Source organism: Rattus norvegicus, chromosome 3 (assembly GCF_021556685.1).
Source record: "Rattus norvegicus strain SHRSP/BbbUtx chromosome 3, alternate assembly SHRSP_T2T, whole genome shotgun sequence".
Lineage (NCBI taxonomy): Eukaryota > Metazoa > Chordata > Mammalia > Rodentia > Muridae > Rattus > Rattus norvegicus.
This window is the reverse complement of record NC_141536.1, coordinates 53,823,113-53,842,593: the sequence shown is the minus strand read 5'-3', so window position 1 is coordinate 53,842,593 and position 19,481 is coordinate 53,823,113.

Sequence of the window (19,481 nt, the reverse complement as noted above, 5' to 3'; positions counted from 1 at the left end):
GTCTACATCATTTTCTACGATCAGAATGCATCATGCTCATTTGAAGGCTCTACAGTAGTGAACAAGGAGAACTTCATAAAAATTGTTTAGAGTGATTGTGGAAGAATTGAAAGTGGCATGTCTGCCCCCATGAACCAAAAATCCCACGTATATTTCTAAATGTCAGAGTGACTTTTACTCTTCACCCATACGCAGATGGTTGACCTAAGGCAGTGGTGTTATGTTGCTTGGAACATCACTGTTAGATGCTCTGCTAGGCATACGGGGCAGAGATGCCTAAATGACACAGAGGCACAGCATTTTCAAGTACTAGTGACACGGTTTTCTTAATACCATCTCATAGAAGGTCAAAACGATTCAATATTTAGTTGCAATCCAATTACACATCCTTTGGCCATTTTGATGAATAAAAGTTACAAATAAAAACTGTATTTTAAAATACAGCAAAAATATTTTTAGCCTTCCATAGCATTTTAAGATCTCCTTGCTCTAACAGTACAGAGAGCTACCCACTGGGCAAGAGCTCAGCCACTGAAGCCAACCTACAGCTTAATAAAACTGGCCACAGATGTGTAAAAGTGTAAAGGGGGGCAGGGGAATCTATATGGACACCATCTCAAAGGGAGCCAAAATTATTAAAAATAATTTTGAAACTCTCTAGGGGAATGCAGTTTTAGAGAAACGACTAGAATACCTTTCTACTCAATCTTAATACTTAACGTAGAAAATATTGCAAAATCAGTTGTAAGAAAAATAATCAAAGTTCATGCAGCTTGGAATGCTGGGGAAATTTATTATAAGATGTTTCCAGCAAATAAGTAATTAAGAACGGGTTTGGTGAGCTGGGGATGTAGATCAGTGGTAACCTTAGGTTCGTTTTTTTCTGAGTTTTGTGCCATTTGTGGGGTTTACCTGGGTTGTAATTTACATATTTCTTTTAAGCAAATGATCGCCTTCCCACTTAATTTTAAATTCATAATTTAGGATTGTTTTTCTCAAAGAAGGCCCTCAAATTTGTAGTTTTCACCATGCTCAACAAATTATAATAGCCTCTGTTCAGAATATGCACTGAAGTTACAGACACAAGTTAAACTTGAACAATAACAAGGTAAAGGGATCAGGTGATGAGGCCCCCTTTCCTAAAGTGGAAGGAGAGCATTTTCGAGTTTAAGAATTTCAGAATAAGAGCTGCACCTAAAAGGAGGGAGAAAATGCTGATCCATACTTCAGCGGCCAAGGGGTAGGAGATTATTCTAGAAGTTAATTTGCTTTAAGAAATCCTAGGGTGCAGTCCTCTCCAGGATGGCTGTGTGGGAAGCAGCATAGGGAACAGACAAGCTTTGAGGGCAGTGCCTCCTATTGGGAAAACTTAATCCTAGATTAATATGTTGCGAGCACAACTAAATCTCCTTCATGATGATGGCTCAAACACAACAAAAGTGAAGCAAGAGATGAACTTGAAGGAGCCATAGCAAAATTTGAGAGAATCTCAGGGGACCCTGAAGGATCATAGTAATAAACCGTGTGTTCACTTGGGAGAGAGTTCTCAGAGAAGTAGCAGCTGACGGCTATTTTCAACGTTCCTTTCTCCTTATTAAAAACCATGTGTGGGGTTGGGGATTTAGCTCAGTGGTAGAGCTCCCCAATTCTGGGATTGCAAGAGTATGCCACCACACCCACCTTTAAATATATATATGCATATATATATATATATATATATATATATATATATATATTGGTGCTTGGGACATTTACTGAAGCCCTCATGCTTGTATTGCAAAGCAGTGTACCAACTAATCCATTTTCTCGGCCCCTCTGTTTTTACGGTGAAGATCTTCAAGCATTTTTCAAAAGTATAAGCTATCTGTAGAATAATGCCTGAATATCTATAGCCCAGCCTGCACCTTCATTAGCCAATGATTACATCGGGTTCTAACTACATGTTACCCAGTCTCCAGAGCCCTCACTAGACTCTTTTAAGCCAAATGGCACATACGGTGATACGGTCCATACAATTTTATGACCATACCTTTAAGAATAAGGATCCCTGTTTCAGTTGCCGTATTTACAACCATCAATTTTCCCATAATTAGGCTAGTTGTGGTAGGCGCCTGCAACCCAGCACTGGGGAGGTCGAGGCAGGAAGGCAGCAAGCCCTGGGTATACAGCAAGAGCTTGTGTCAAAATCATAATATTTGAACTTGGAAGTCATCTACGGACATCCAGCTTTCAAATTCTCATTTTCTGGTAACTATCTTTGGTTGTTTTCCTCAAAATTAGACCGTGATGCTGTTTCTTTGGGACTCAGAGGATGGCACCTTGAGCATCGAGCGTGCGAGGCAATCACTCTACCAGGGAGCTTTATTTCTCCTCCTTCCTTAAAACTTTGTGTTTATTTACTTAGAAACAGGTTCTCACAGCGGCTCTGTGGCTCTGGCTGGCCTGAAGCTCACTCATCTCCTCCTATCTGCCTCCAGAGTGCGCCAACAGAATCGGGTCATTTTTTTAAATGCTATGCAGGTTGGCCTTGAGGGCCAGCTTTGTATTTTTGATCTTCCTACCTCACTCTCCAGAGGACTGGGGTTACAGGGTTAATCAGGTCAGCAGGCCTGATTAATATATCTCTGGTTTCTTTCTCTTTTTTCATAATATTTTTGTTGATTAGTTGGGATTTTCACATCATGTATCCTGATCATACTCACTTCCCAGTTCTCCTGGGTCTGCCCCCACCCTTAAAATCTTCTCCCCTAGAAGAGGAGGAGGAAGAGAAAGAGGAAAAGGAGGAGGAGGGGGGGAGAGGGAGAGGGAGAAGGAGAAAGAGGAGGAAGAGAGAACAGAGGAGGATTGTTTAATTTGTGTTGCCCATATACTCACTGGAGCATGGTCAAAGTCCTAGTGGCCAGCCCCTTAAAGAAAACTGATTTGTCCTTCCCCACCCATACCTCAGCTAGAAGCCATTATTTGTGAAGAGTCACACTTCATCATCCTTATCACAAGTTATACATCCTCCCTCCCCCTCCTCCCAATCCTTCCTACCACTGCTCCCATCCACTCCTCTTTAGAAAAGGGGAGACCTCCCATGGATATCAACCAACCCTGGCTTATCATGTTGCAGTAAGACTAGGTGCATCCATCCTCTCCTATTGAGTCTAGACAGGCAGCCCAGTAGGGCAAAAAGGTCTCAAAAGCAGAGAACAGAATCAGAGACAACCTCTACTCCCACGGTTAGGAGTCCCACATGAAGACCAAGCTGCATAACTGAAACATATGTGCACAGGGAGTTCTCACGATTTTTAAGAGTTCTCTTCAATGGCTGTTGATGGCTGATACTTTTCGGGGACAGGGCTGGGGTTAGGGCTGTCACTGAAGCATTTTTGTGTTTCTCTTTCTCAACTGTGAGTCTGCAGTCATTGATACCACTGCAAAAGTAGCTTCCTTGCCTTTGATAGGCAGGGACAGCATAGTTCATACACTTCCAAGTGGTTCCTGGAAACAGAACAGACTGCAGACATCAACACAGCCCTCTGCTTCAGCACAGGCAATGGATACCACGATGGCCCTCAGTGGCCACAACACGGGCCAGGGACATCAACAAGGCCACTGGCTACAGTAGCACTATGCACCAAGATGTGGCTCTCTGTAGCAGTACAGATCACAGATGTCAACATGGTGTCAAGTGGCTGCACAGATCCCCACATCAACATGGCCCCCTAGTGGCAACACGGCCCATAGACATCGATTTGGTTTCAGGCAGTGGCCTGGATGGTGGCAGCAGAGACCATAGAAAGCAGAATGGCCTTTAGTGGTGACACCGGCCATGAGCATCCACACAGCACCCCCAACCCCCATCACCACAGTCCCTATTCACCACACCACCCCTCCCACCCGCCCCACCCTACCCCCCAGCTGCAGTAGGACTATGGACCCAGACATGGCCTTCTGTGACAGCATGGATCACAGACATCAACATGGCCCCAGGTGGCCCCACGGCTCAGGCTCCATCACAACCATAGACATCATAACGGCCTTCTGTACTAACACCAGTCAGGTGTGACATAGTCACTGGCTGCTAAAGGACCACAGACATCCACATGAACCCTGGGCTTCAACTCTACCTAGGGCAGCAGACTACTGATACATACACTCGGGACACACACATAAAATAAACAAACAGCTTTTTAAATTATTTAATTAATTTATGCTGGGCTTTTGTTTAGTTTGGTTTGGTTTTTCTGAGACTGGGTTTCTCTGTGTAGGTAGTCCCGGCTGTCCTGGAACTCACTCTGTAGACCACGCTGACTTCAAACTCGGAGATCACCTGCCTCTGCCTCCCAAGTGCTGGGATATTAAGGTGTGCACTACCACTGCCTGGCGGAGAACTTAAATTTAGGGGAAAAAAGCTCAAGAGTTTATGGTGACAGAAGAGCATAATAGTAGCTTGCAAGAAAGCCCTTCCCAAAGCACACAGTTTAGAGTCAGAAGAGATACTTCCCTGCATCTTTAGAAGGCTACTGACGGGGCTGGAGAGATGGCTCAGCGGTTAAGAGCACCCGACTGCTCTTCCAGAGGTCATGAGTTCAATTCCCAGCAACCACATGGTGGCTCACAACCATCTGTAAAGAGATCCGATGCCCTCTTCTGGTGTATCTAAAGACAGCTACAGTGTACTTATATATATAATAAATAAATAAATCTTTAGAAGGCTACTGACATCTACAAAAACATCTAATAACCAAAAAACGGGCTTAGATATGTTTTCACAAGACCTCACACAAAGGCAGAGCAGAGTATCCACATTACTCTGGTAATATAAAAGTTATAGTTGAAGCTGTGTGGAGTGGCACCACAGCCCCTGGGAAGCTAAGGCAGGAGGACCATAAGTTCCAAGCCAGCCTGGGCTACATTTTGAGCCCCTGTCTCAAAAAAGAAAAAAAAGTTGCAAGTGATTGATTTAATAGTAAGATCTTCCCTGACATGGTGAAAATAGAGGCTATGTTTAGTTAGGGTTTCCATTGCTGTAACGAGACACCATGACCAAGGCAACTCTTATAAAGGACATTTAATAGGGTCTGGCTTACAGGTTCAGAGGTTCAGTCCATTATCATCAAGGCGGGAGAGCATAGCAGCATCTAGGCAGGCATGGTGCTGGAGAAGGAGCTTCTTGATCAGAAGGCAGCCAGGACCAGACTATCTCCTGAACGTTTAGGAGGAGGGTCTCAAAGTCCACACCCACAGTGACACACTTCCTCCAACAAGGTCCCAGTCCGAGAGCTGCTCTCAGGAGCATGTCTGAGTCTGTGGGTACACAGCAACCAGGGCTGGTGTCGGTGTCTATGTCCATGGCTCATATTACCACTAGAGGACATGGAGATGTCCTTGGTTGGAACAGCTGCTGGGGGAACAACACACAAACACACACACAAAGACACACACACACACATCACAAAGACACACACACCACACACACACCACACACACACAACCACACATACACACCACACACACACACATACCACACACACACACCACATACACACACACACCACACATACACACACACACACCACAAACACACACACACACCACACACACACACATCACAAAGACACACACACCACACATACACACATCACATCACAAACACACACACACATCACAAAGACACACACACACCACACACACACACATCACATCACAAAGACACACACACACCACACACACACACATCACATCACAAACACACACACACATCACAAACACACACACACACCACACACACACATCACATCACAAACACACACACACACACCACACACACACACACCACACATACACACACCACAAACACACACACACACCACACACACACACCACACACACACAAACACACCACACACACACACCACACACACACACACCACACCACACACACACACCACAAAACACACACACACACCACAAACACAGCACACACACACACCACAAACACACACAATACACACACACATACACACACACACACACTGGATGTGGCACTCTGGAGAACTGGCTAGCAGCACTTGGGAGAGTGGGCCCTGCACCTTGCCCAGGCAGCACAGTGGAGCTGGTCCTGATGGCGGGTGTGAGTGTAGGAGCATTGACCCTGCCACTCATCCAATGCGGGGTGGCAGGACTGCAGAGGTGATGGAGATGGGAAAATCAAAAATTCAATGTCCTCCTCAACTATATGGTGAGATCCAGGCAGGCCTCAACTACATGGAACCTATATCAAAACAACAACGACCAGAAAACTTACCATTTAGATAGACTAAATAATTCCATATTGAACAATCGTTTGTTCTGTCATACAATTCTAGTGGGTAAAAGTATCTGCTGGCAAGCATGACAACGTGAGTTCAATCCCCAGGACCCACATAGTAGAGAGAACCCATTCCTGCATGCTGTCCTTTGACTGTCACAGGAGTACAATGGCACCTAGGAATCACTCACCAACACCAACACTATCAACACACACACACACACACACACACACACACACACACACTCACTTACCAGACACACACAAGACAAACACAATTGTGAAAACAAGTACAATTATTTTTTTACATTTATTTACTTTATGTGTATGAGTACACTGTCGCTGTCTTCAGACACACCAGAAGAGGGCATCAGATCCAACCACAGATGGTTGCGAGCCACCATGTGGTTGCTGGAACTTGAACTCAGGACCTCTGGAAGAGCAGTCAGTGATTTTAACCGCTGAGCCATCTCTCCGGCCCACAAGTACAATTCTTTAAAAATATAATCTAAACAAGCTAATTTCTACTAGTTGGGGCCAGAGCTCATTCTTATGTTTTCTTAAAATAATACTCGCTGTACACCGGTCATCATCCTTTATTCGTGTTTACTGTAAAACAGAGCAGGACGTTACAATGTAAGCTAAAACCTGAAATCCGCTCTGGGTTTGGGGAAAGGAGAATAAAGTCTTGGACTTCATTCAAGTTGTTTGTACTTAGTTCTGGGTGAACTAAGAAGGGGGGAGGGGAAGGGGGCAGGACTGGACTTCCTTTGTCTCTCTTGTATTTCCTAGAGTAGACACGAATTTTCGTGTCTTGCCAGTTCTATATAGCAGGATATCCACTGACTCAATCGAGCAGAGAATGCCAGGCTCCCGACTCAGAAACATTGTCAGCATATACGGGGACCATTCTGAAATGAACTGAGCCAGACTATACATGTTTTGAACCCTGACTTGCTTGTGGCATCCACGGTCAGGCAGGCCCTTGGGTTTTTGGGTTTTTTTTTAGGTTTTGGTTTTGGTTTAGTTTGGTTTTTGTTTTTTTGACACTGCATGGCGTGGTCTAGGAACCTAGGAATTCTCCATGCTTTGTCTTCTCCTCCTCCTCCTCCTCCTCCTCCTCCTCTTCCTCCTCCTCTTCCTCCTCCTCCTCTCCCTCCTCCTCTTCCTCCTCTCCCTCCTCCTCTTCCTCCTCTCCCTCCCCCTCTCCCTCCCCCTCTCTCTCCTCCTCTTCCTCCTCTTCTTCTTCCTCCTCTTCCTCTTCCTCCTCCTCCCCACCCTCTCTTCCTCCTCTTCCTCTTCCTCCTCTTCCTCTTCCTCCTCTTCCTCTTCCTCCTCCTCCCCACCCTCTCTTCCTCCTCCTCCTCTTCCTCCTCCTCCCCACCTTCTCTTCCTCCTCCTCCTCTTCCTCCTCCCCACCTTCTCTTCCTCCTCCTCCTCCTCTTCCTCCTCCTCCCCCTCTTTTTCCTCCTCCTCTTCCTCCTCCTCTTTTAAAAGAATCCTGAAAAAACAGTGCAGTGCACAATCCAAATATAAAATTAAAATTAAACATCAGGCAGTGAAGAACAATACTGCCTACTATGCTCGGTCTTACCCTAATTGTTATTTATTTATCTCTCTCTGTCTCTCTGTCTCTGTCTCTGTGTCTCTCTGTCTCTCTCTCTCTCTCTGTGCGTGTGCGTGTGTATGCATGTGCGTGTGTGTGCATGTGCGTGTGTGTGTGTGTGTGTGCTTGTGTGTGTGTAAGAATGTGCATGGGGGGGTTGGGGATTTAGCTCAGTGGTAGAGCGCTTGCCTAGCAAGCACAAGGCCCTGGGTTCAGTCCCCAGCTCCGAAAAAAAGGAAAAAGAAAAAAGAAAAAAAAAAAAAAAGAATGTGCATGGGGAGGTCAGAGAACAACTTTCAGGAGTTGATTTTTGCCTCTCATGATTCCTAAGGATGGAGCAATAAGTACTTTTAGCTACTGAACCATCTTGTGGGTTCTTAATAGTAATTTTTCATTCCATAAGCATACATGAGCTGCCTACTATCTGCTGGGCCTTAAAGATCAAAAAGTTTAAAAAAAAAAAAAAAGTAGGCCCTTGTGCCCTGTGCCTCATGTTAGCCTCCGGATTGGTTAAGTTCATAGTGCCTCTTTAATGAGCACTCTTTTATAGAAGGCGGTCAAGGAACAAACAGGATATACTGGTTTAAAAAAGTTTTTTAAAAAGCACATTATTATTAATTCTGGGTTGTTTAATAGCCTTTGATCTTTTAGTCTCCTCCTCCCTTTTGGCAATGTTTCTCTAAAAATAACTCTGAAAGTACCAACATTGTCTGTTTTCATTAAGTGTTTTCTGTAGAGACAGCTAGGAGTTACAGTGGGAGGGGTGTTCTTCCTGTCTGGGCCTCTTTGTCTCTAAGCAACGCAAGTCTTAAGTGACTTAAAGAATAGCTAAGGGGCCGGGGACCTTTAATCCCAGCACTCAAAGCAGAAGCAGGCAAATCTCTTGAGTTTGAGGCCAGCCTGGTCTATAGTGTGAGTTCCAGGATAGCCAGGGCTACAGGAAACCCTGTCTTGAAAAACAAAAAGAAAAACAGCAAACGAACAAACAAAAGAATGGGTAAAGAGCCAGGGAGGGGAAAGAGAGGCCATATCACTGTCAGAGTGCTGTAGTGTCGCTGTAGTGTCACCACAGAGGGCAGAGAGGACTTGAGAATGCAGTTGGATGGCAGAGTGCTTGCCTAGCATTTGTGAAGTCCTGGATCCACTCCCAGCCCTCATGACCCAGTGTGGCGGTACATGCTCATACTCCCAGCATTTGGAGTGTGGGGGCCAGAGGATAGCGTTTAAGGACATCTTTGGCTACATGGCCAGTCGAGCTAGCCTGGACTACATGAAACCCTGCCTCAAAAAAGTAAGCCGGGGGTGAGGCTGGTGACATCGCCAATGACAGCTCAGCAGGAAACAATGCTTGCTGAACTCTCTCTGTGACTTGGATCTGATCCCTGCAACTCCTGAAAAGGGAGAGTCAACGACACAAAACTGGCCCATATACCATGCTGTGGCATGGACACACACACACACACACACACACACACACACACACACTCACTCACTCACTCATACACACCCGGAACTTAAGAGAGAAGGAAAAATACCACATGTAGAGGTGTCCAGTTTTTGTACAATCCTCAACCTGAGATTCATCTCAACAAAATAAACTTGACCTCGTGACAGGCCGCAGACCTTTGCATGACATGATGGAAGGCCTTGGAACCCAGCACATAGGCAGCAACACCCACCAAAACAGGGCAAAAAACCCTACCTAATCAACCAAACTCCCAGCATTCTGGGAACGACCCTAAATGTATTAACTTTGATTTGTGACTTCTGTAGCTCTACTCATTGCTGACTGAGGTGTGTCAACCCAGGGTGTGCTTTGTGCTTAAAATCCGGCCCCGACAAGTGCTCAGGGTTGCACTCTGGTGCTGAACACCCAGTGTAGTTGCCAGGCAGCGAATAAAGACCTGAACCTATGTCCAAGTGGTCTTCCCCGGTGGATACCTTGCAACCTTTTGCTTTTCTTAGGAATTGCTTGCTCTCCAGCCATAGTGGTATATACCTCTAGTCCCAGCACTTGGGAAGCAGAAGGAGGAAGATCTATGTGAGTTCAAGAACAGCCTGGTCTACAGAGTGAATTCCAAGCCAGCCAGGGCTATGTAGAGAAATCGAGTCTAAAACAAACAAACAAAAAACCAACCAAACAAAAAAACAATGCCAGCAGCAACAACAACAACAAATGAACAAACAAAAGAAAACCCAAAATAAAACAGTAATAATGAGTCTCAATTTTGTAGATATTAAATAGAATTTAGGAAAAGTCCCTTTGGGTAATGAGTACACCATAAACTTCACAGGGCCTCTGTGCTTTCTGTTCCCAGGGCTCTTGATAGGACTCAGCACAAATGTCATCTTATCAGAGAGGTCTTGGCTGGCCACTCTGTATAAACAGTAACTCCGTCACAATGACATCTACCCATCATCCTTATAGTACTTACTGTACCTGATAGCTTATGTACACATCCTGGTTTGGGGATACTTGAAGTTCATAGAATTTGAGGCTCAGAGCATTCTTAAAAAATAAAATGCAGGGCCTAGATAGATGGCTCAGAAGTTAGGAATACTGGCTGGTTTTCCAGGGGACCCAGCTTCTATTTCCGGAACCCACATTGAGACTTACAACTGCCTGAAACTCAAGTTCTAGGAGATCCAGACCCTCTCTTCTGACCTCCAACGGCACCAGTTCATACGTGGTGCACAGACAAACATGCTGTCAAAGCACCCGTACACCTAAAATGAAACTACAAAAATAATAAAATAAAACCTAGGCAGGCATGGTGGCACACGTCTGTAATCCTAGCACTTGAGAAGCTGGGGCAGGAGGATTATACGTCTAAGCTTTATAACAAGAACTTCTCTCAAATAAACAAACAATAATTTAAAAGTATGGAGAGATTAATATTTAATTAGAATACAAAACCACCCAGAAATTGCCAGGGCCTTGAAGGTTCAATTATTTGGCCAGGCATGGTGATGTGCATCTTTAATCCCAGCACTCAGGAAGCAGAGGCAGGGGGATCTCCGAGTTCAAGGCCAGCTTGATCTACATAGTGAGTTCCAGAGCAGCCAGGGCTATGTAGAGATAACCTGTCTGGAAAAACAGAAACAATTATTTACTCTAAGTTTTCTTTTAGATTTATTCATTTTTGTTTTTGTGTGCACGTTTTTCCTGAATGAATGAAGCAATGAATAATGAACGAATGTGCACCATAGGAGTGTCTGGTGCCTGCCGAGGCCAGAGGAGGGGACAGGATTCCTTGGAATTGGAATCATAGGTAGCTATGAGCCACCATGTGGGTATTAGGGACTGAACCAGGTCCTCTGAAAGAGCAAGTGTGGTTAACCACTGAGCAGCTCCTCTTCTATATTCTAAGTTTCCTTTAGCCGTGATGTGTGTGTAAAAATTTATATAGCTATTGCTCCCTGGCTCCCACGTGTCCCCTAAAAGACTATTGTGCCCTTAGCAACTCCTACCCTTCCCTGGAGCATCCCAGGAAGCATGGCTCTGGGAATAACATTGCTTTGACTGTTTATTGTCGGATGTATCGATATGCTTAAGCTCCTCGAGAGAACAACCTTAATCATCTATAGCCGTCTTTTATGGCCAGCGCCCAAGCAGTCCTAGGCCCTGTATCTAAATCAGAGTAGGCTTTGGAAAGAGGAAAGCCTGTGTGGAGAGTTCTCTGCTGGTTTCTCACCAATTTAACCCTCAGGAAGAAGCAAGCAAGATGGGGAGAGGCCAGGAGAGATACAACAGAAGAGCTTTTCTGGCGTGGCAGCACTGCGAGCATTCTCTCCTTCATCCAAAGGGCTGTGTGTGTGTGTGTGTGTGTGTGTGTGTGTGTGTGTGTGTGTGTGTGTGTGTGTGTACAGGCAGGGCACAGGACACAGGGCACAGAGCTGCAGTGCTCATGTAAAGGTCAGAGGACAACCCGAAGGAGTCAGTTTTCTCCTTTCTCTTGTGTTCCAGGAATCAAACTCAGATGAGGCTTGGCCGCAAGCACCTTTACCTGTTGAGCCATCTTGCACCCTTCCCTGTATCTTAATACATTTTTCTTGACAGTATATTGGAAATGTTAACACTTCCCAGTCCTTCTGGGTAAGCGGAAGACCAAGACACATATAAAAGACGCAAACAACAAAGAAAACTCATGGGCCCAGACAGATGGCTTAGGAGTCACGATCTCTTGCTGTTCCTTCAAAGAACTGCTGACTTTGGCTTCTGGCACTCAGTTTGAGTAGCTCCCATCCACATGTAAGTCCACCTCTATAGGATCCAACACCCTTTTCTGGCTTCCTTTATCACCCTCCCCCAACAAACACATACAAGTAAAGAAAAAAAAACCTAAAAATAAATATTAAATAAATAGTGTCAAGGTTTGCCAGTTTCTCTGTTAAGTTTCCTTTTTTAATTTTTTTTTAAAAGTTGAATGTAGTGGCTTGTGCCCAGCACTTGAGGGACACAGCCAAACAGATCTCTGAGTTTGAGGCCAGCCTCGTCAACAGAACAAGTTCTAGGACAGCCAGAGCTACACAGAGAAACCCTGCTTGCATGTATATATGTGCCTGTTTGGAAAAGGGTGTGTAACTTCCCTTGGAGTTACAGTGTTGGGCTGCCATGTGGGTGCTAGGAATAGAACCCAGGACCTCAGCGAGAACAACAAGTGCTCCTCACCACTGAGCAATTCTCCAGCTCCCTAAGGTGGAGCAAAAATCTTTGTTGGGGGCTGGAGTGATGGCTCAGCAGTTAAGAGCACTTGCTGCTGTTTTAAAGGACCAGGTTCAAATCCCAGCACCCACATGCAACTCTCTAACTCCTGTTCCAGCGGATCTGACACCCTCACATAGACATTCATGAAGGCAGAACACCAATGTAAATAAAATTATGATTTTTTTTTAAAGTTAAAAAAAGTTTGTTGTGTGTGCAAGTGTATGTGTGGGGACACTCATGGAGGTCAAAGTACAGCACAGTGAAGTCAGTTCTCTCCTTCCATCTTTATGGGGTTGGGGGGAGGCACCTGGGGGTCAAACCCCCTACCAGGCTGCCACACCAAGTGCTTTTCCTGCTGAGCCTCTCAGTGGCCTGAAGAATCCTCCATTTTAATTACACCACAGCAGGGTTTCTAATTCGTATTGCTTTGTAGTATTTCAATTTAACAATATCATCGCATCTTATTTTGCGTGTGTGTAGGCGTGCATGCGTGCGTGCGTGCATGTGTGTGTGTGTGTATGTGTGTGTGTGTGTGTGTGTGTGTGTGTGTGTGTGTGTGTGTATAAAGGTCAGAAGACAATTTGTTGCAATTGGTTCTTTTCAGAGTTTGAACTTGAGTCATCAGGCTTGGTGGCAGGCACTTTTACCCAATAGCCACCTCGATGACATGCCTTATAATATTTTAACACCTGCAAGATTGTCCATCAGTCCAGGAGTTCCTAACCAGGTCTGCCTGTTGGTAATGGGTCTGTGGGATTTTCCCAGGCCGTGGCTATCCATCTGTCATTCATCTATAACTACAGCCTTGTGCACAATTATACGGATTCCAGTGAGACGGGATGTCACTACTGGACATTGGACAGGAAGTGATACGATTGCAGCATCCTGCAGGTGCCGTATGACCACCCTTGGCTCGGGAGGAAACCCTGGTGAAGTTCAAGGTACTTCTCCAATCAGCAGTCTGCCCTAATCCTGGTGAAGTTCAGCAGTCTGCCCTGTGGAGGATTTAAAAAAAAAACCCACACAGAGAGCACAAAACAGCAAAAAACACAGTGTGTCCAGTAAAGAGACGACTGGTAATTCTTACTGAGTACATACATGCACCTTGGGGTAAACTTTCTAAAATGTCCCTAAGCCAGTAGTGCTCTGATTCTGGAGAACTTCATTAATGTTTGCATTTAAGGGGCTTCTGAACCCTATGCTCTTCCTGCTCTAAACCTTGATGAATCTTTTTGCTAAGGAGATTGTCTTAGGGTTTCGTTGCTGTGAAGAGACACCATGACCAAGGCAACTCTTATAAGGGACAATATTTAATTGGGGCTGGCTCACAGGTTCAGAGGTTCAGTCCATTATCATCAAGGCAGGAGCATGGCAGCGTCCAGGCAGGCATCATGCAGGAGCTGAGAGTTCTACTTCCTGACTGGAAGGCAGCCAGGAGCAGACTATCTCCTATATGTCTAGGAGGAGGTCCTAAAGCCCACCACTAGTGGGGTTTCTCCAAGAAGGCCACACCTCCTAACAGTTCCACTCCCTGGGCCAAGCATATTCAAACCACCACAGAGATACAAGTGTTAGGTTCACCACTCTCTCTTCCTTTCTTTCTTTTCTTTGGCATTGTCTCATGTAGAGCTGGCTGGCTTCAAACTTACTATACAGCCCAGGGTGACTTTGAACTTCTGATTCTCATCAGCCTCTACTTCCTAAATATGCTGTCCTGCCTATTTTTATTTATTTAATTTGTTTATTTATCTATTTATTTGTTTGAGACAAGGTGTCGCTATTCAGCCTAGGCTGGCCTGGGATTCACTGGGAATCCCAGGTGAGCTTTAAACGTAAACCTGAGATCATAGGTATTCAGGAAACTCGGCATCTACACATTTACTCAAAGATACTAGAAAATAATCTTATTTTTCTTACTTGTTGATTTGGTCTTCCAAAATCTCTGGCAGAATCTTTCTCTGAGCTCTCAGTTAAGCTTCTACTACTCCTCAGCCTTACGTTGTAAACTAGAAAACAGAAAAAGCCCCTTGTGTGCTTTTCTTTCTGGATGTGTCTTTCGCTTAGTCCCACTGCTACAAAGACTGGAGAGACAGCTCACTGGTTAAGAGTGAGTGCTGCGTTCGGTCCCCAGCTCCGGAAAAAAAAAAGAAAAAGAAAAAAAAAAAAGAGTGAGTGCTGCTCTCACAGAGGAAGCGAGTCAGTCCCTACTAACCACAACCATTGTGGTTGGTGTTGGGAATCAATCTTGGTCCTCTGCAAGAACGGCAAATGCACTCCTCCAATCCGACTAGGTTTGAACACATCTCCCAGATGGTGGTGCTGCTTCACGAGACTGTGGAACCTTTAAGAGATGGGGGCCTGGTTGACAGAAGTAGGCCACTGAGGGCAGGCCATGTAACAAGCAGCTGCCTTCAGCTCTTGTCCCCATGCCTCCCCCATCATGATAGACTATATCCTCTCAACCGTAAGACAACAGAAGTCCTTTCTCTGTGCCATTAGGTGCTCTGCTATATTTATATGTTATATTTAACAGTAAAGTTTTAAAAATAACCACATCCAAATGGTCTCAAATGACTGCTTGTCAGAAGCCATGGAGAAGAGGCTAAGGGAAGCAAGTTTTCTGGAGATAGCTCCACATTTTGTATGGCTGTGATGGTGAGCTCTGAGGTCCAAGGTCACCAGAGACTTCATCCCAGGATTGCCTTTCTCTCTCTCTCTCTCTCTCTCTCTCTCTCTCTCTCTCTCTCTCTCTCTCTCTCTCTGTCTCTGTCTCTCTCTGTCTCTCTCTGTCTCTCTCTGTCTCTCTCTCTCCTGCCCTTTCTTTCTTTTTTCCCAGAGCTGAGGACTGAATTCAGGGCCTTGTGCTAAATCCCCAACCTGTCATGCCTTTCCTGTCATGATTACATAGCCTAATTATTCCTGGGCATCAACCCACACTATTGGCCCTATTGGCCTATTGGGGTTCTTAATCCCCTGTTGCTAACAATAGGAGTTAATTACTAGAAGCCACCGGCTTTTGGCCTTAGAATAGCAAAGAGTTCACTTGCCTAAGAAGCGCAAGGCCCTGGGTTCGGACCCCAGCTCCGGAAAAAAAGAACCAAAAAAAAAAAAAAAAAAAAAAGAAAATGTACAAATATTAAGCAACTTTTGTGACCCACTCCCCCAAATGTCAATGCCACCCATTGCTGCCTGACACAGCGTACCTGAATGCTATGGGTGGCCCATGGCAGCTGTCTATGCTTAAGGGCCTTGTCTCCTGGCTGGGAAGACAGTGTGATCTGTGTCCATGATGAAAAAAGGTCTGAGGAAAAAAAGTTGGAAGTATGTGGTGCAGACCTTACATGCACAAGACCTTGCGTTCAGTCCTAAGTATTGCATAAAACTGGCATGTGTGTGTTCCAGCATGTGTGTGTGTGTGTGTGTGTGTGAGAAATCCAAGGTCATCACTTGCTATACAGTGAGTCTGAGGTCAACCTGGGATATAGGAGACCCTGACTCAAAAAAGGCCACAAATAACCCAAGACATTTTCAGGAAGCTACAAATAACAGTTTTCTGTGCTTATCTGTCCAGAAAAGAACTAGAAATAGCGACTATCCGTGGGCTTCCTAACAAAAGATGTATTTATCGCCTGACAGGCTTTGCTGAGCACCCGCAGATTGCATGCGCTCAGCTGGCCCTGTACACACTGGTGAGTGAAGACTGGGGGCAGGGTAATCACTGGATGCACCTCATCAAGTCTGCTTTGTACAGCCCTGGTATTTCAGGTTGCCCAACAACCATCACCGTAGGAACTTACAGGTGTACTATCATCTTGTGGTTTGGTGTAAATCTCAGACAAAAGCTGAAACCCCTGGCAGTGTCATGCTCCCAACAGGGTCATGATTTAGTGAACAGCACAAATGTGGCCGATTAGAACCAACAATACTCACCAGGCAGCATACTCTCACCCCAGTGGGGCTTCTCACCCCAGTGGGGCTTTGAAGAGAATAGTATGTCTGCCTCAGAGGGCCAGAGTAGGCGTTGACAGCTCACCTGATGGACGACCGCCATTCAGATCCATCATTTTGATAATGACAACACGCCTGGTTAGTGAGAGTGTTTTGTTGACATTTTTGTGTCCACTGCTGCATAGTACATGAAATTTATGACGTAAGCTTTTTCTTGCCTGTGCCTAGCTCCCCATTTGGTCCCCATTTTTTGTTTTGATTTTTTTTTTAACCTCTCTGTCAGGATCTCTTCAGAAAAGCATGAGATAAATTCACCCAAATGGAATGCTAAAGTCAGGGAAGGCAGTATTTCATCTACAGCTCCCTAAAAATGTTCATGTCCTAATGCCTGGAGGCTGAAAATATATTAGGTTCAATGTCAAAAGCCAGGTACAGCGGCTCACACCCATAATTCTCCTTGGGAGGTGGAGATGGAAAGATCTTGAGTTCGAGGCTAACCTGGGCTTCGTAATGAAACCTCTACCTAAAATAACATTGACCTTGTGAGTCATAGTACTTACATTTTTATTGTTTTTGTTTTAAGACATGGTCTCACTTTTTATCCCTGGCTGGTCTACAATTCGAATCTGCCTGCCTTGGTCTCCTGAACGCTGATATGTAACGTGTATACCATCACACCTGGATGTTTTAACAGTTATTGATTGTGTGAACATGCATGTGCCAGGGTGTACATTGCAAAGGTCAGAGGTCAGCTTGTGGGAGTAGGTTATCTCCTTCCATTATGTGAACCCCAGGAACCCAACTTGTTAGGTTTGGGAGCGAATGCCTTAACCCAGCTGAGTCATCTTGTCCCTGGCCCAGACTTCCACGGTTTAGAGATACTAAATCTGCAGTCTGTCTGTCATAGTCAGTGCTCCATTGTTGTGAAGACACTATGACGAAGCAACTCTTAAAAAAGAAAGCCTTTAGTCCAGGCTGACTCACAGTTTCAGAGGGGTAGTCCATTTTCATCATGGCAAGGGGCATGGTGGCACACAGCCACACATGGGGCTGGAGAAGGAGCTGAGAGTCCTACATCCAACCCACAGGCGGCAAGAAGACACTGGGCCTGGCATAGGTTTGATGCCCGTGAGACCGCAAAGCCCTCCCCCAGTGACACACTTCTTCCCACAAGGCCATGCTTCCTAATTTTCAAGTATCTGAGCCTATGGAAGCCATTCTCTTTCAAACCACCACGCTGTTGTAGCGTGAAAAACAACATTTTCCAAAAATATTTAAATTTTAAAAAGGGCAAAGTCCCCCCTTTAGTATATTGTATATCTCTGAATTGTACATTTCTAATTTGGGGGATGGAATAGCATCCACCACAACCACCCATTGGGATTGAGGTCAGGGCCTCAAAAATAATAGAACTCCACCACTGAACTACACGGACAAACCTTTTTGATATTAGTCTGTACTTTTTTGGTTCCAAGAGACTGAATCCCAACTCAAAGGGAAAAAAGAAAAGGCTAACACAGCCACGGGGCGGAAGGTAGGCATGAGTCTGACAGGGAATCTTTGACCTGAGGCACTATCATTTTCACTTCTAGTTTCTGTGGCATCTTCTGTCAGCCCTGGTCAATCAAACCACCAGAGAACTTGGCCAGTCCTGGCTCCACACTCATCACTAGCCAAGGGTAGGATGCTGTGGCATGTGTCACAGAGGGAGAGAGGGAGGGAGGGAGCTAGAGCAACAGCAGATTAGGTCTTTGGGAAGATTTCTCTAAGGCAAGAACTGTGCAGTTTCTGTGACCTAAGAAACAAAGTTGAAAGTCTAAGTTTCAGACATTTTCTTCTTACCTTCTTTTCTTCTTTTTCTTCTTTTTCTTCTTTTTCTTCTTCTTCTTCTTCTCTTCCTCTTCTTCCTCCTCCTCCTCCTCTTCTTCTTCTTCCTCCTCCTCCTCTTCTTCTTCTTCCTCCTCCTCCTCTTCCTCCTCCTCTTCTTCCTCCTCTTCCTCTTCTTCCTCCTCCTCCTCCTCCTCTTCTTCCTCCTCCTCTTCTTCTTCTTCCTCCTCCTCCTCTTCCTCCTCCTCTTCCTCCTCCTCCTCTTCCTCTTCTTCCTCCTCCTCCTCCTCCCCCTCCTCCCCCTTATGAAACGGTTTCTCTGCAAAGCCCTGGCTGTCCAGGAACTAACTCTGTAAACTGCACTGACCTTGAACTCACAGAGATCCCTCTGCCTCTCAAGTGCTGGGATGAAAGGCATCCACCACAACCACCCATCGAGTTTCAGACATTTTTCAGAGTACTAAAACAGACAGTGCTGGTTTCGCACCTGTGAGAGTGAGAGAGCCGTCTGCCTCTTACTGGTCACCTTCGCCCTATCATACACAGACACTTTCCTTTGTGAGTGCATCAGTCAGCCCAGGCTGCCAGAGCAACACACAGACGGGGAACTGAGGTGTACTTTTGGAAGAACTGGAGCCTGGAAGAGTGGCTGCCAAGTTCACACGAGGCAGAAGAGAGCGGGCACAGGTGCAAGCAGGTCTCCTCTTGACTTGGAGACACTACTGGATGAGGGCCTAGACCCAGGATATCACATAGCTAACTACTTCCAGAGTATCTGTCCTGTTTCAAGTACACTGAGGGGCACAGCTTCAACACACGACTGTTGGGGAAACACACACATTCAGTTGCTAACAGGCTTAGGGATGTGGATTTGCAAACAAAGGCTGCTGTGCCTTTAAGCGCCAAGCGCCCTGGTGGTTCACTTTGTTTCAGCTAAATGACTGGAAATAAACCTGTGAGAAATGACAACTTGTAAAAATCGAAGGAAGTCACCTAAACCTAAGTCCTGGGTAAAATCCTTTCTAAACAGCGTTTGCCTTCCAAAAGTAAGGCTTCTAAATGCAAACACACTGAGCCAGGGTGGGGGCACAGGC